This window comes from Mustela erminea, chromosome 16 (genome assembly GCF_009829155.1).
Source record: "Mustela erminea isolate mMusErm1 chromosome 16, mMusErm1.Pri, whole genome shotgun sequence".
NCBI lineage: Eukaryota > Metazoa > Chordata > Mammalia > Carnivora > Mustelidae > Mustela > Mustela erminea.
The window spans coordinates 22,852,906-22,870,352 of record NC_045629.1 but is presented as its reverse complement, the minus strand read 5'-3'; the positions used below and the strand labels follow the sequence as shown (position 1 = coordinate 22,870,352).

The window sequence follows — 17,447 nt, the reverse complement described above, 5'->3', positions numbered from 1 at the left end:
AAATTACTTTAAATTGAAGCTTTGATATTTTAAAAGGTATTAAAGTATGAGGTCCTTGCTAATTTCTTTGCTACAAGTATTTTTATAATGCCTGCTATAAGTACTGAGGGTTTTTTGATTTAGCTTTAGAAGTTTTACTAAACTAAGATTCAAGTTTTACTGCAGTGTTTTGCTATCGTAGTGACTGTTTGCCATATCCTGACCTTTTCCTTTCAACTAGAGCAGGCAGATGATTTTGTCATTTCTTCATCTTTTCTCTTAAAGCATATTGTCATATCATGAAGGGATGGGGTTAGCTTTGAATAGTCCCCTTTTATACAATACGCTGTTTTATCTTTATCATGACCCATCCTAGGAATCCAGACAGTGTGACTTTTCCCAATAAAGTGGCTGTTTTGTTCACTTACCAGTTCATGCTTCAGTAATTACAGTGATTCTTCTCTTTTTTGGTAAGCTCTTTGTAAATATTTTTTTAGTTAATTTTTTTTTAATCTGGGAACTTAAAAGTTCTGTTATTTAAGGAATAGGTTTCTTATCAAAATGAGTGATATTGGTTATGCTTTTAAGGAAAACAAATTGATAGCCTTTAGCATCTTAGAAGTGTGAGATAGATATTAATGTACTGTTCACTAATTTTTTAAGTTTACTGTTTATTTTTATTTTTTGTTTTTAAAGATTTTAAGTAATTTCTACACGTTCTACAAGTTTAAGAATGGGGCTTGAACTCAACCCTAAGATCAAGAGTCACATGCTTCCCCCCACCCCAGCAAAAAAGGGGTGAAGCACCTGGGTGGCTCAATCGGTTAAGGGTCAGACTCTTGATTTGGCTTAGGTCATGATCTCATGAGATTGAGCCCTGTGCCAGGCTCCATGCTGGGTGTGGAGCCTCCTTAAGATTCTCTCTCTCTCCTTCTCCCTATGCCACCCCCCCATGTCCCTCCCCAGCTTGCATGTGCTTGCTTGCTCGCTCTCTCTCAAAAAAAAAAAAAAAAAGTTATATGCTTTACCAAATGAACAAGCCCCTCTGTCCACCCTCCCACCCCCACCCCCACTTGTAATATGCTTGCTCACTCTCTCAAAAAGAAAAAAGAATCACGTGCTTTACCTACTGAACCAGCCAGGCATCCCAAGTTTACTGTTTAGTTGTGGTTATGATACTTAACACTTGAAGTTGAAGATTTAACAATATTTTTTTAAAGATTTTATTTATTTGTTTGTTTTTTTGTTTATTTATTTTGAGAGAGAGCATGAGCCATGGAGAACAGCAAAAAGAAAGGGAGAAGCAGGCTCCCCACTCAGCAGGGAGCCCAGTGTGGGGCTCCATCCCAGGACCCTGGGATCATGACCTGAGCTGAAGGCAGACACTTAACCAACTAAGCCACCCAGGCTCCTTGAAGTTGAACACTTAAACTATTGACTTGTTCTTCATTGTTCTTTTTAAAGCAAATGATTAGGTGTAATGCCTAGGTCACCACCAAGAATAAATAGGCTGCTAATCCTCATTAAACCCTACCCCGTTGAAACAGAATTAAAACTCATTTGAAAGTAGTAGGGTGCAGAAATAATATATTTGAAATGTTAAGATTTATTTCCACTCTCTGAGCATGTAGCCATATACTTACAATAGCTAAGCTACTGGAGTGACTGCCTCTCATTTTATTTTAGATAACTTTGTTACAGAGGACCGTGTTCTATTTCTTAGAGATATTGAATATGGAGGGAAGAGTTCCAGTAGTTGTTTTCTGTCAGATTTTCTTCACACTTTGTATTTGCCTTATCCTTCTGACTAATAAGTCTTGTGTTTCACACCTGAGTCAGGGACTCAGTGCAGTGAATTTGTTCTTTATTTAGTCCATTTAATTTCTCATTTATATATGGCACAGTGCATATCAGCCATTAGACTTTGACATGGGACATCTCCCCTCAATTACAAAACACAGAAATACATAGGAAATGTTAATAGAAGGATTGAGGATTTTGGGAAGTTTGTCTTATTCTTATTCATTGCTTTGACATATTCTTCTTTTTATTTTTTCCTTAAGATTTTATATATTTGACAGAGAGTCACAGCAAGAGACAGAACACAAGCAGTGCAAGTGGGAGAGGGAGAAGGAGAGGTAGAAATCAGGCTTCCCGCCAAGCAGGGGGCCCGAGGCAGGGCCCAATCCCAGGACCCTGGGATCATGACCTGAGCCGAAGGCAGATGCTTAACAACTCAGCCACCCAGGCACCCCTACTTTGACGCATTCTTTAGATTCTAAAATTCGGGCACCATTGTCTAAGATTTTAAATTCTAATCCTAGTTTTATATTTAAATCACAGTAAACTTTTATACACCTAATAGCTATATAATAATAATTTTTTCATCTGAAAATTTACAAATAATAGTAATTTCTTCCACATGTGTTTTAGTAATAGTTTTTCATTATGAAACCCCATAAAAGTCTCTGGAAACGATATTAAAATATAACAAAATTATTATGGTTGCCATCCAGTATAGCAATTTATATTACATACCAAGATATCTTAATCAGTGCTGTAGAGAATACAAAGATGAGTAATACACAGACTGTGACATCAGAGGGCTTATAATCATAGGGTTGGACCACTTTCAAGTTTATAATTTACTTAGGGTATGATAAGTATGTGGACTATAATAACCATGATACACCAAGAATACAGTAGTGTTTTACATTTGTGGCCTCAGGTTCTGATACATTGCTTGGCACATATTAAGTGATTAACAAATATTTATAGCATTACTGAAATTTGATATCAGATTAGTTTGATGGTTTCCGGGCATTGGGAAAGGGTAAAGGGCTCTTTTTTTTTTTTTTTTTTTAAAGTAGGCTCCTCACCCTATGTGGAGCTTGAACTCACAACCCCAAAATCAAGATTCGCATACTCTACTGACTGAGCCAGCCAGCCACCCTGGGAAAGGTCTCCCTCAAGTGAAGGGGCTTAGGGACAACTTCCTGAGGAGGAGGCCATTGAGAGGATAAACATTGGAGGGTCTGTAGACATCTACATTGGCATTAATGGCAGGAGAGGTCAGTAGAAGGGCGTGAATGTGGTGGCCACAGGGAAGTGTCAGGCCACGTCTGAGAATACTGTACTCTGGTTTGGCTGGAACTGAAACTGTGGAGCTAGGAGGCTGTTTGGTGGACAACAATGGCCAGCCTCCTGTTTGATTTCACAGAGAGTAAAAGTAAGAGGAAAGGAGAGAGACCTGACGTTTATTGAGTCCTACCATGTGCTAAGAAGTATGGTAGTCGATTACTGTAATTATCACACTTAATCCTCAGTACTCTGTGGTAATTTCCATCCTGTGTTCAGCCTGAAAGAACCGTGGTGGTAGAATTTGATACTGGCCCTAAGGGTAAGTTGAGAGAGGGAGAATCCTGAAACAGGGAGAAGTTCCTGGAGAAGCCTGCTAAGAGAGAAGGAAATCCTGGTAGTCGCAGAGAGATTGGACGGAAGCTGGTGCAGTGAAGACAAGCTGCAAAAGTAGAATCTAAAGATCCTGAACTGGGTTTGAAGATGGAGAGAGAAGAGTTAGAAAAGCTTACAACAACAGAGTCTTTGAGGCAGCAGGTGAGGGAGGAGGGGCTTCCTCGGAAAGGGGAGGAGCTCAATTATGCCGACGGAGGCCTGTGAGCGGCTGGAAGCTGGGCCCTGGGGCGGAGGTGGTATCATGGGGCGGCACCCCCCCCCCCCGCCCCCCGTCCTGTCTACATATGAGACCGCTGAAACTGCCTGTGCAGATATTAGCTGCGAGGAGGGGCTATGTGGGGAAGAGAAGCGGGGAGGTTACTCAAGTAGTGCTGGGCGGGCTTGCTTTCTCCCTCTCTCTCTTTCTCCCCTCCCCTCTCTTCCTCCTTCTTCTTTCCCTCCCTCTCTCCCTCCTCCCTTTCTTCCTCCTTCTTTTTCTTGCCTCTTTTTTTTTCTTCTTTTTTTCTTTTTGGCTTGGTGGCAGAGAAGTGGGCCTAGCACAGGTGAGGCAGATAGGATGAGAAGTCTAACAGTGCGGTGTCATTGAAGCCAAGTGTTGAAAAACATGTTCTGATAGAGGCCAGGTTGTACAGGGCTTGAAGGAAGTGGCAAGAAAATAGGGCTTTTTAGGTTCTCCGGAAGGCCAGTGATTCTGCGCGTATCTGGGTGGGGGAGGGCGCTGTCGGGGCGGTTGCAGGGATTGGAGGTATGCCACGTGTCTGAAGGTCTGGCAAGGAGCGGGACAGTCCCTGGCTGCCCTCTGTGAACATGTCGCCCATTGCCCCACACATAGGAAGGACCTCAGTGAATGGTTGATGATTACATGTTGGGAAACTGTAGTGATTTGTGTAACACTTCTTTGTCCCCCTTTATACCCTGAGTTTACTGAATGGAGCCGAGTCACCTGCACAACCCCTACAGTGCTGTACATATGGCCGCCGAGGTATAAACATTTCTTTATACCAGCCTCCTGAGGGGAAGAACTCGGGCTTTGGACTCAACTGATAAGACTTAGAATTTTTCTTCTTACTAATCTGACTCTAACCAAACTATCCAGCCTTTTTCTAAGCCTCATTTTTCTCTGCTGTAAAATGGGGGTAAGTGAGCACCTCTGTTATAGGGCTGTTGAGAGGATTAAAGATACAGTGCAGTCCTAGTGGCTGGCGTGTGTGGTTGGCCCCCAGTAAGTAACTGGTGTTTGGCAATCTTCCTATTGTGTAACCTTGAATAAGTTACTTAACCTCACTGACCCTCGGTGTTTTTGTCTCTGAAAGGGGAAGATTAAACCCATCTCATGTGGTATTTGAAGGAACCAGTGAGACGCCACATGCAAAGCCCTTAGCTGGCACAGTGCCCGAGTACTTGGCAATCACGGAGCATGTGTGCCTTTCTGCTTTTTGTGTATAAATACAGTGGCTAAGAGCACAGACTGCAGAACCAGACTGCGCAGATGCAGCTTCTGGCCCTTTTACTTACTAGCTGTACTTGACCTCCCTGTGCCTCAGTTTCCTGTAAATTGGGAGAAATCATAGTCCCAGCCCCATAGGACTGTGGTGAGGAAAACGGATATGAGTGTCAATAAAAAAAAACTTAGGCCCGTGCCTGGCACATGGTCAGCGCTAGATGTGCCTGATTTCTAAAAACGTGTCTTTAGTGCTTTCTTTCCCTCTCTTTAGTCTATTAAGTAGTTTTAACCTGATGCCATCTAAGTAGGATGTCTTGCTTATAAAGAATGGGGTCCCTTTATGATGAAATTGGCCATGTTTGTGGGGTGGGGGAGAATATCACAAAACATTAAAAACAATAAAACTGCCTCTTCGTGGTTGGGCCTAACTGGATAACATGGCTGTGGTTTAGAATCTTCCAAATACAACGAAAAGGCTACACTTTGGCTCCCATTCTGGTCAAGGTCCACTCCGGAGCACTGGCTCAGATCTTATCTTTGAAAAACTTTTTTGTCACTTGCAAATTTGCCTCCATTTCTCTGCACCCCCCACTTCTGCCAGCTGGTTTCCAGGAACAGTGGGGAATGCAGTTTGAATAGAACCCAGGAGGAAGCAGCAAAATTGGAAGGACAGGTGGTGAGTAGTTGGCCAATCTGGAAACCTTTCCTCTCCTGCTGGGGAAGATTTTCTTTTACTAGCAAGGCATTTTTCTAACAAAATTCCAGGAACATATACCAAATTGTGCCCCTCGCTTTTTCAGTCCTGTCAAGGATAAAAGCTCTATTTTCAAAGAACTACAGAGTTTATTATGTCACTGAGGGCGTGGCCGGGTCTTTACTGGTGTCTGAAACAGGCTTCATAGAAGAGGTGGCTGCGTCAAACCAACAGATTCTGCTCCTTTTCCTGTGGCAAGCTACTGTTGCAAAATCTGTTGTGCTGTGTTGTGTTGATATCCTCTCTCCCCTAGGAGAGACTCTTGACTGCATCTCCTCGGTGATTCTTGGCTGCCCCAGATCCCTCTTCCATTCCCACCCTGGTGTTGGGATGGCAAGCAGACTTCATCTCTGGTGCCAGCTCCTATTGATTATAGTGATTGCCTGGAGTGCTGTGTTGAGAAGAATTGAGAGGCCACATACAGACTCAGAAGTGATTAATTAGCAGTGTCTGCTGTACCTCGGGAGAAGGGGTGACTAAGTGTGCGCTGTGCGTTTGCCAGACTTTGTGCATTCCGTGATAGGGTTTAGTCTTGAGAGTCTCATTTTTGTGCTTCAGCATTTTTGTCGTCATATTCGTATAGATCAGTTACTTTATTCTACAGTAAAGTGCAAATAAGTAGAAGTAATAGAATCGTGTATTAGCTGAGATTGTGTAGAGTTACCTCTGTGAGCTTTCTCGTTGCTTTAATTAAGGAGGATCTTAGATACCTAACTTACTCTTCATTTTCTCACTAACGAAATGAGTAAATTGTTCTCTGACCTTTTTGTTGAGGTTCTCTTGCTTAGTTAACACATGGTTTTATCTTTATTTTGTAAGGCAGAAAATACTCCAAAATTTTGGTGGTAATTCTACTTATTGGACTAATAGTAAATGAACATGAATCACTTTGAAACCTTGGGCACACAGCAGGCAGCTAGACCAGACTTGGGGCTTATAATCATTTCTTTAAAAAGGAGATAGAATGTTATTGAATATACTGCAAGGGAGCAGCAGGCAGGGCAGCAAAAGAGAGACTGTCTGCCGGGGGTTATAATCATCATAGAACAGACCAGACATGGTCATTCGTAAAGGCATAGTCACGTGTGTGTGTTGTCCTTTGGCTTCCCTCCTTAGAGGCCAGGGATAATTTTGGTCTAACCACTGAGGTCTAAAGGTATTACTTCTTATTGTTTTCTTTTCTGTGAGTCAGGGTTAATCTTTTATTTTTTGGCAGCTGACAGAGAATATGCTTTCATTGAGGCAATAATGATACTATTGAAAATGTAAGCAAAATTCCAAATATGAGGACATTTTTTACATTCTCTAACTCAAGGATAGATATAGTAGACTCCTTAGAATAAATTGTGGGTAAAATATACATAACAAAATTACCGTTTTGACCATTTTAAGTGTGTCGTTGTGTGGCATTAAGCACGTTCACATTGTTGTATAACCATCAGCAATATCTGTCTCCAGAACTTGTCTTACTTAGTTGAAAGTCTGCACCCGCGAAACACTGTCTTCCCATTCCTTCTCCCCTCCTTTCTCTGGCAAACACTGGTCTCCTCTATGTGAACTTGACCATTCTGGGAAGCTCATTTAGAGATTCTAACCTCTAGTTACTTATTTCACTTAGCATGTCCTCAGGGTTCATCCATCTTGTAGCATGTGTCCACATTCCCTCCCTTTTTATAGCTGAATAGTATTTCATTGTATGTATGTATCACGATGCATTTATTTATCCATTTATCTGTCGGTGGACACTTGCTAGTTTCCACCTTGAAGCAATTGTGAATAATGCTGCTATGAACATAGGTGTATCAATATTTGTTCAAGTCCCTGCTTTCAGTTTTTTGGGGTACATACCCAGAAGAGTCATTTGGTCATTTTATTTTCAATTCTTTTGAGGAATCACCATCCAGTTTTCCGTAGTGGCTGTGTCACTTTATAGGCCAACAACAACGCACAAGCATTCCAGTTTCTCCACATCTTTGCCAATACTTGTTTTTTAGTTAGCTAGTATGTGTGTGTGTTTTTAAAGTAGGCTCCATGCCCAGTGTGGAGCCCAGTATGGGGCTTGAACTCATGACCCTGAGATCAAAACCTGGGCTGACATCAAGAGTTGGATGCTTACCTGACTGAGCCACCCAGGTGCCCCTCTAGTTTTCTGATAATAGCCATCCTAGTAGATGTGACATGGTACCTTGTGGCTTTGATTTTTCGTTTCCCTAATAATTATTGAGGTTGAACATCCTTTTATGTGCTTATTGGCCCTTTGTATATCTTCTTTGGAGAAGTGCATGTTCAAATGCTTTCCCCATTTTTAAAAATCGAACTGTTTATGTTGTATATTGGATATTGATCTCATATCACATATATGATTTGCAAATATTTTCTCTCAGTCCATAGATTGCCTTTTTATTCTGTTGGTAATATCTTTTGATGCACAGAAGTTTTTAATTTTGAAGTCTGACTTAACTATTTTTTTATTTTTTTAAAGATTTTATTTATTTATTTGACAAAGCAAGATTATAGGCCAGCAGGCACTGAGCTACCCAGGCACCCCAACTTTTTCTTTCTTTCTTTCCTTTTTTTGGGGGGGGGTTACATGTGCTTTTGGTGTTATATCTGAAAAATCTGTTGGATTATGAAACCTACTATCATGACATTTCCCCCTATGTTTTCTTATAAGACTTTTATAGTTTTAGCTCTTCTGTTAAGGTCTCTGACCTACTCTTGAGTTAGTTTTGTATATGTAAGCCAAGAGTCTAATTTTTTTTTTTTTTGATCTGAATATCTGATTTTCCCAGCACCATTTGTTGAAAAGACAAATATAAGGACCCCATTGAATCGTCTTGGCACCTTTGTCAAAAACCATTTGACCATATATGTGAGGGTTAATTTTGGGGCTGTGCTAGACTTTCAAGGGTTAGATAACTTAGCTTACATCTAATCTCATCATTTCTCACTGATATTATTGGTACAGTTTCCTAACTGTTCTCCCTAACTAGTATCATTTCTTGAAGTCCATACCACTGGTAAACTTTGTTTCTCTTTTTTCTTTTCTCTTTCTCATTCTCATTTAGTTTCATCTTTTAAAAGATTTTATTTATTTGAGAGAAAGAGAGAGACCACAAGCGGTGGCGGGGGGGCAGGGACAAGCTGACTCCCCACTGAGAGGGGAGCCTAAGATCATGACTTGAGCCAAAGTTAGACATTCAACTCACTGAGCCACCCAGACACCCCTAAACTTCCTTTAAAAAAAAAAAATCATGTTATTCAGCTGCTCAGTTGGGTTTCCTATTCCCTGCAGGATGAATTTCAGCCTCCTTAGCTCTGCAGATAAAGCTTATCCTCGCCTTGTTCATGCCCACCTTTCCCCCATTTTTCCCCACCACTTTTTTTAAAAAAGATTTTATCTATTTATTTGAGAGAGAGAGAGAATGAGAGAGAACATGAGAGGGGAGGTCAGAGGAGAAGCAGACTCTCCATGGAGTTGAAAGCCTGATTCGGGACTTGATCCTGGGACTCTGGGATCATGACCTGAGCCAAAGGCATTCACTTAGCCAACTAAGCCACCCAGGCACCCCCACCACCTTTTTTTAGGGACCCTCATGGAGATTTCCTTAAAGCCCTAGGAAGAGACTTGCTTTTATTCGCTCCTGCTTGTGCACTTACTTCTCCACTTCCTCATACTCTTGATACAGTCCTACTTGTGTCCTGCTGCCCTTTGAAATATTTCTTGGTTGGGCCTTCCTTTCCAAAGTTAGGCATTCTCTCTCCTTGGTCCTATAACAGCCCAGACCTTGAAATGGCATTTTTTATCATATTTTATAAATTTTGCTGACATTTCTCTTTGCCCTCCTTGATTATAGGTCTCATGAGGTCAGGAACTTTGTCCTGTTCATTTTTGTATGCCTAGCACCTGACTTAGTGCCTTACATGACACTGGCAATTGATAAATATTGGTTGGATGAAATGAATTAATCTAAAGCTTTAAAGAGAGGAAGACAGCAGGTCAGGTATCAAAAATGTTTTCCTTTCTTAGAAACTATTGCTGTGGCCTGTGGGCTCCAAGGAAAGAGTTCTTTTTTCCCCTTAAGATATTTTCCCTCTTTCTCTGTACTTGTGACTATGATTGCAATCATTATTACCCTCTTCCAGACAAGGAAACATAATCTTAATGATATTTTGAGAGGAAGGAGAGAATAGGAGAAGACAGAAAAAGAAAGAGCTCCAGTGAGGGGAAGGTGAAAGAAATCATCCACCTCAAAAGCATTCACAAGTGGCACTTGAAGTTGAGTTGGGATTGACTCGAGGTTCTGAGATACAGTGATCTGCTGTGAGGGATGCAGTCTTATAGACCAACATAAAGCACATGTCCCTTAGCACCTTTTGTCACAAGGGCCTCTTGTGCCTGTGAAATTTGGAATAGGTGAATAATTAATTATTTGCCTCAAATTTGGCATCTCCTACACAAAGAGAAACTTTTTGTCTTACTTTGATGTTTCTGCTTCTGTAGCCAAGTTTGTGAATAAATGAAAATTTCTGGTCAGATCTTAGTTAAAACAGGTTGACACAAAAGTCTTACTATCATCTACCTGCGTAGCACTCCTTTATGATACAGTGAGAATAGTGAGCCACATTCTTCAGTCCTCTGTGTGTGTGTGACTGACATGTTCTTTTGGCTTTATTTGGGAGAAGTTAATGAATAGAGGATCCAGAGAATAGCAGAGCCAGAAAAACAAATCTGGTTAATTCACAAGAGTTAAGGATGACAAGAAGGTTTGTGAGGCCAGGAGACTTCACACTCAAGGACGTGTTATTGCTCTTCTGTGTTATCCCTGCAATCGCAGTCCTCTCTAATGTTTTGAAGGAGCAATATGGTCAAGGCTCCACCCTTGGTTACTTTTTGGACCCTCAGCAACAGTGCGGGACGTTTTCTCCCTCAACATGTCAATGATTCTGAAGTTAAATGTTTAAAAAAGAAGGGGCGCTTGGGTGGCTCAGTGGGTTAAAGCCTCTGCCTTCGGCTCAGGTCATGATCTCAGGGTCCTGGGATCGAGCCCTGCATTGGGCTCTCTCCTCAGCAGGGAGCCTGTATCCTCCGCTCTCTCTCTGCCTGCCTCTCTGCCTACTTAGGATCTCTGTCTGTCAAATAAATAAAGATCTTTTAAAAAGTATATACTGGAGACTACGGAGTTACCCCAGTTTGGGAATTGGAAATGGATGGCTTCCAGAGTCCCGGGACAGGGTGGCCCTCACATTCATTTTGGTTCCGAGATTTTACAATTCTAAATGGTCCTTGATCCTGTCAGAACATTTTAGGGAATAATGTCTATCTTAGAGGGATGGATTCTACCAGTGAATTCAGTTCTTGAGATATATAATCTGCTTCCTGAGCCTTAAGCATTTTTGGAAGCTTGAGGTATAAAATGTATAAACCCTGATAGGCTCCTATGGTTCTCGTTAATTCTAGTTAACAGACCACCTCAGCATTTTAATTATAATCTCGTGGTGGTACTCCAGTGACTTCAAAGAATAACCACACCTTTTAAAGGCAACTTACTTTCAATGGTTCATATGTGCTAATTGGGAAGAATCTGATTCAGTACTTGAAGCCTCTGAAATCCTTGGATGAGGTACAAATGCTGAGATGGGAGTATAGTATGCTATTTGTATATTATTTCATTTCATGAAGTGGTAACTTGGCAGAGTCATATTTAGAAGTGATTGCGCTCTACCGTCCTCCTCAGCTCTCTTTTGTGTGAGTATAATGCAGTAGTATCATAGGCATTTATGCACTCCTGTTTGCATAAGCCTTTTATTGGAAATAACCCAACAAAATAGCACTCACTGCTCGCTTAGCACAGTTGGGCCTTCTCGAAGGCTCATTTTCCTCCATATCAAAAGAATGAAATCTTTGGTTAGTGATGGTAGGATAACATCCATGGTCAGGATATTCACAGATAGGCCTTTTCCTTTATCATGGACTCAGCTCTTGAGGAAGGAAGTCAGGAGTCTGGTGACCTAATTCTGTGGACTGTATGTCTAATGAAAACAGCCAGTTCAAATGGACATTACTTAACTTTTCCTCATCATGGTAAAAATATATTTAACAGATACATGACTCCAGGATATTTTATCAGGTTTTAGAAATCTGATCTATGTAATTACAGTGTTAATGGGTTTATAAATTAATATCCTAGATGACTTAGTTTGTTTACACTCGGCAATTTGGTAAGTGTGACATCTTCAGAGTGTATCTCATTTTTAAAATATGAATAAATAAAATATATGATAATAGCATATACCACAACATCTTTGTTGATTAAAGATTTGCCATTTTCTGGCTCGATTTATTTATTTGTATTTTGGAAATATAGAATAGGGTTATAAGCCCCCACGTACCCTTTACCCAGCTTTAGAAGCTGCCAGCTTTTTAAAACTGATCATTTAAGTAATGCCATTATTTTAAAATTATGAAAATCACCTGTGGTCCCATCCATCTAACACAACTCTTAACATTATATATTCTTTTCCTCTTTCCTCAAAGTTATAATTGATATGGCTTCCCTCTTCTTTTTGTGGAACATAATCAAACTAAGAGCTGGTAATAGCTGCCATTGATTGATGTCCTCCTCTGCCAGGTGCTGGGCTAGTTGCTTTCGATATAATTCCTAGAATCTGCACAATAACAATGGAGTATAGGCACAGCACTGCTGCTCCCTGTAGCCACCCCCCACCCCTGCCCACCATTTACGCATCTGAACCTGACTCAGGTTAGGTAACTTGCTTAGGGGTCATACAGGTGGTATATGGATTCACACTAAAGTATCACTCCCAAGGTCGCACTCCTGCCTTTCTATAAAGGGGCCTCTTCAAAAGTATTTATTTCATATTGCTACATAATTGCCTTTAGAAGTCAAAGAAATGTCAGGACGCAAATTGGACGAGTAAGCTCCAGAAGCAGTGCTAGGAGAGTTGGTGCTAGGAACTTTAAGAGCAGTAACTGTATGAGCAACACGAGGCGTGATCCCTGCCCTTCAGTCTCTGTGCCGCAGTGTGGCTGGACCTCTGCTAACGCAGAATATAAAACAAGACTGACTGTGGTATTATTAGCTGTAAATGTTCTAAAAGCTCCACAGAGAAGGAGATGGTTGAGGATTGTGCCCCATCTGTAGAGAAGGCTGCTAACAGATTTAGGATTTCAGCTAAAATTAAAAAGACTGACAACGCCAAATGCTGGTGAGGATGTGGGGCACCCAGAGCCCTCGTGCGTGCGTGTGCGCGTGCTGGCTGGTGGAAATGTGAGGTGGTAAGAAGGTACATATCTGTGGGCCTGCGATTCCACTTCTAGGTGTTTACCTGCAAGAAATATAAGTGTATGACTTGCAAAAGACTTGTATGTATGTACTGGTAGCAGCTTGTATATAGTAAATCTGTGTTAGTTTACCTTTGCTGTGTAACAGATGACCACAGACAAACTACACCCACATTATTAGCTCACCGTTCTGTGTAGATCAGAGATTCAGGGACGCCCGCGTGGCTCCGTCAGTTAAGCATCTGACTCTTCTTTTCAGCTCAGGTCATGATCTCGGAGTCTTGGGATCAAGCCCTTGTCGGGCTCCTTGCTCAGTTGGGAGGCTGCTGGAGATGCTCTTCACCCCTGCCTTCCCCTCTTTTGCTACCCACCCCCATAAATAAATCATAAATCTTAAAAAGGAAAAAAAAAAAGAAATTCAGCATGGTATGGCTGGATTCTATGCTCAGGGTTACCATAAGGCTGAAATGAAGGTGTCAGCAAGAACGAGTTCTCATCTGGAGGCACTGAGAGGTAACACCCACTTCCAGCTCATTCTTATTGGCAAAATTCAGTATCTTGCAGCTGTAGGACTTCAGGTCCTGCTTGCTTGCTAGGTGTTTGCCTTGTGCCACTGTCAGCTCTTAGAGGTCCCCTGCAGTACTTGACTAGTGGTCCCCTCCATCCTCATGATAGCAATGGTACTTCAAAACTTTATGCTGAAAGAAGCATAAAGAGTACTTATTGTATGATTCCATTGAAGTTCTAGAAGAAGCAAAACTAATCTGTAATAATAGAATAAATTTGGCAGTTGGTGGTGGGGTTAAGGAGAGAGAGATTGCCTGAGAATGAGCACTGGAGAACTATTCAGTCACAAAAGTATTCTACATCTTGATAGGAGTGTGGGCTACATAGGTGCTTTCATTTTTCAGAACTCTTCTTTTTTTTTAAAGATTTTATTTATTTATTTGACAGACAGAGATCACAAGTAGGCAGAGAGGCAGTCAGAGAGAGGGGGAGGCAGGCTCCTTGCTGAGCAGAGCCGGATGCAGGGCTCGATCCCAGGACCCTGGAATCATGACCTGAGCCGAAGGCAGAGGCTTTAACCCACTGAGCCACCCAGGCGCCCCTCATTTTTCAGAACTCTTGAACTTTACTCTTAAGATCTGTTTATTGGACTGAATGTAAATTTCACCTCATTTTAATAAAAAGTGAAGCATTACTCTACGGAATCCTTGTTTTACCTCTCACCAGTCTTTTGGTTTAAGAATGAACCACACTGACATATATAACAACCATCAGAAAACATGAAAGCTAGAAACAACTTTGCAAATTATCTAGTCTAATTCCCTTTTAAACACTACTGTCTTGGTGACGAAAAAAGTTTAAAGTTGCTAATGATAAAATCTGCTGCAGCCACCTTCTGTACTCAGGAGGGGAGCTAGAAAATTTTACCTATTTGTGCTTGCCAGCAGAAAATATGACAGAAGGACAGATTTGCTAACAGCAATACATCTTGAAGTGTAAGCGCAGAATCTGGATCAAGACATTTTACTTCGATGTGTTTGGCAGGAGACATTTTCTTACTGCTGTTGATTTGATCGGGGAATTCATAGCATTTTGCTGTTGCCTGTGATTTGGCTGAGAAATCATTTGTAAAAACTCCATTGTAGCTAATCAAGGACACATGGTGTTTGTTTTAGAGTATCTGTGACCTCAACCTACCTCTGTAGAAGTGATTTCTGTGATAACCAAAGATTTGATAATATGAGCGGGAAAAGGACATATGTAGGTAGTTGAATATCACTAAACTGCCCCTTGTAGCTCCTGTGCTATTCTTTAAAAAAAAGTTTGCTCTCATTATCTACTAGGAGAATAATTTCCTATGATACATCAATTTCCTGTGATTCCCTGACTATTGACTTTAGATTTTAAGTACATACTGAAAATATTTGGATATCTATTAAAATCATTACAACTCTAAAAGGTTTTATTTTTTTAACAATTACTTTCGTTATCTTAATAATTCTGAATTGTGCTTTGGCTTTTTTTGTGATACATGTGCCAGCATTTAAACTTTTTTAAATTTGGGGCGCCTGGGTGGCTCAGTGGGTTGAAGCCTCTGCCTTCGGCTCAGGTCATGATCCCAGGGTCCTGGGATCGAGCCCCATATCAGGCTCTCTGCTCAGCAGGGAGCCTGCTTCCTCCTTTCTCCCTCTCTCTGCCTGTCTCTCTGCCTACTTGTGATCTCTGTCCGTCAAATAAATAAAATCTTTAAAAAAAATTTTTTTAAATTTATTTTCTTAGAAACATTTTATTTTCTAATTGAATTTCTTCACAGAGGTCTTCAGGAAGCCTATATTCCTTGACACCTCTGTAGTCATTTTAGGGCCTGTTAGTTATTAGGGCAGCCTTCCAGAGTGGTGGTGGTTCTGGTTAGTGATGTGGAGAGGATTAGTAAACACCCACTCTGTCTTACCCAAATTGTTGATATAGTGTGGAGTGGGTAATCAGAGTAAACTAAGAGTCTTGGAATTAGAATTGTTCAGTTCTTTTGAGTTCTGAGAAATTAAGAGTTTTTTCTATAGGTCACTTTTTTTTTTTTAAGATTTTATTTATTTGACAGAGAGGAGGAAGCAAACTCCCTGCTGAGCAGAGAGCCCGATGCGGGGCTCGATCCCAGGACCCTGAGATCATGACCTGAGCCGAAGGCAGAGGCTTAACCCACTGAGCCACCCAGGCGCCCCTGTATAAGTCACTTTTATATGATAATCCCTCTATATAGTTGTGTCTGTAACAGTTCTTGGTTTTTCTGTATTAAAAAACAGAATTTTGGCGTGGTTTACTTATAGTTCATGTAAAATGATTTTGTGAGATGAAAGGTCTTTGTTTTGATTTCCAGCTATTAAAATAATTATTCTATAAAATATCTGTACACAAAAAGACAAGTCCTGTATGATTAACATTTATATGAGGTGTCTAAAGTAGCTAAATTCATCGATACAAAAAAGAGATGCCGGTTGTCAGGAGCTGGGGAGAAGGATTTATGGGGAGTTGTTTAATGAGTATTAAGGTTTCAGTGTTGCAAGGTGAAAAAGTTTGGGAGATCTGCAAAATAGGGAATAAACTTGTCATTGAACTGTATACTGTAAGATGGTAACTTTTATGTGTATTTTATCATAGTTAAAAGTTAAAAAAATTAGGATATCTGCTTTTCATGCTACATTTACAAGTGAGCACTGAGTAGTGTGTAGAATTATTGAATCCATATGTTACGGACCCAAATATAAAATTATATGTTAATTTTAACATATAATGTAATATAAAATTTTATGTTAATTATAGTTCAATTTTTAAAAATCTCTGTTTTCCATTTTTGAGATGAGAAAACCAAGGCAATAATTATAACGAAGGAATATAAAATGTAGCTTAATATATTGATTTCAGTGTAACAGATTCTTTTAGCCTCATCGTGTACGTCTGTCTTCCAGTGTGCGTTGTGCTTCAGTATGCTTTTCTCCTGGGGCAGCTCCTTACCCCATCTCTTTCTGACTTCTCAACACATTCTTACACTTAAACTCCTTCCCCAAATTACTTGCTTGGTCGATTTGAAAAGTTTTTAGTAAGAAGAAGATCATAACTGAAAATGATGTAAGTTTGTAATGTAATCTACGGTCTCTTTGTCTAGTATTTTAACCTTTTACTAGAGACCTGTGAGAACCGTTCTGGGACAAGGACTCTGTGTGTCAGGCATTGTGCTAGTGCTTCTACATGATGTGTTTTGCGAGTCGATGGTTTATCAGAAATTAATCAAACTGGCCAGACTGAACGGAACTTTTGATTATTATTTTGGAAGATGGCTTTGGCCATGGGAACATTTTTCTTCTTGGGACAACTTATAAGTTACTTAATGAGGATTTATTCCTAACAAGAGTACCTTTTGGTGTTTAAAAGTGTGCTTAACATGTGTTTTACTAAAATAGGGAACCCATTTCCAATATGTGGATAGCTGTAATGTCTCCAAAGTTTTTGTTATGCCAGATCTATGAGATTTAGATCAGTGGGGGCCGGGCTCCAGAGAATGAATGAGAGAGCACGCCTTTTCTTCTAACTATAGCATTTATATCACTGCTCATAGGGGACTGTTGATGGGCAGCACGCTGCATCGTACTGAATGGAAGGCCATGCATCAGTGTTTGTTCTTAGCAGTTATTTTTAGCAGCAGAGTTAGAAATTGGGAGCATTTTCATTTTAGGGTATACTTTTTTATTTATTATGGTAATTCCAAGAAGAGTAAATAATTTTAGACATGTGTATTGAATGCATGTGGGCATTATGCCCGTGTGTGTGTGTGTGTGTGTGTGTGAGAGAGAGAGAGAGAGAGAGAGAGAGAAGAAGAAGAAAAAGACATTCTCTTAATAACAGGAGGGGTAGAGGCTTAGTCTATTATCATAAAGCTCTGCTAATGTAGCTCCTGAGTCATGTGACTGCAGAAAAGGCTATTATCTCAA

General features: G+C 40.6%; 1 protein-coding gene across 5 annotated transcripts in view; it reads left to right on the top strand.

Moving 5' to 3' along the window:
- Positions 1-17,447, top strand: part of NCOA2 (nuclear receptor coactivator 2) — a 303,670-nt gene that overhangs the window by 143,588 nt on the left and 142,635 nt on the right. The window lies entirely within an intron of this gene.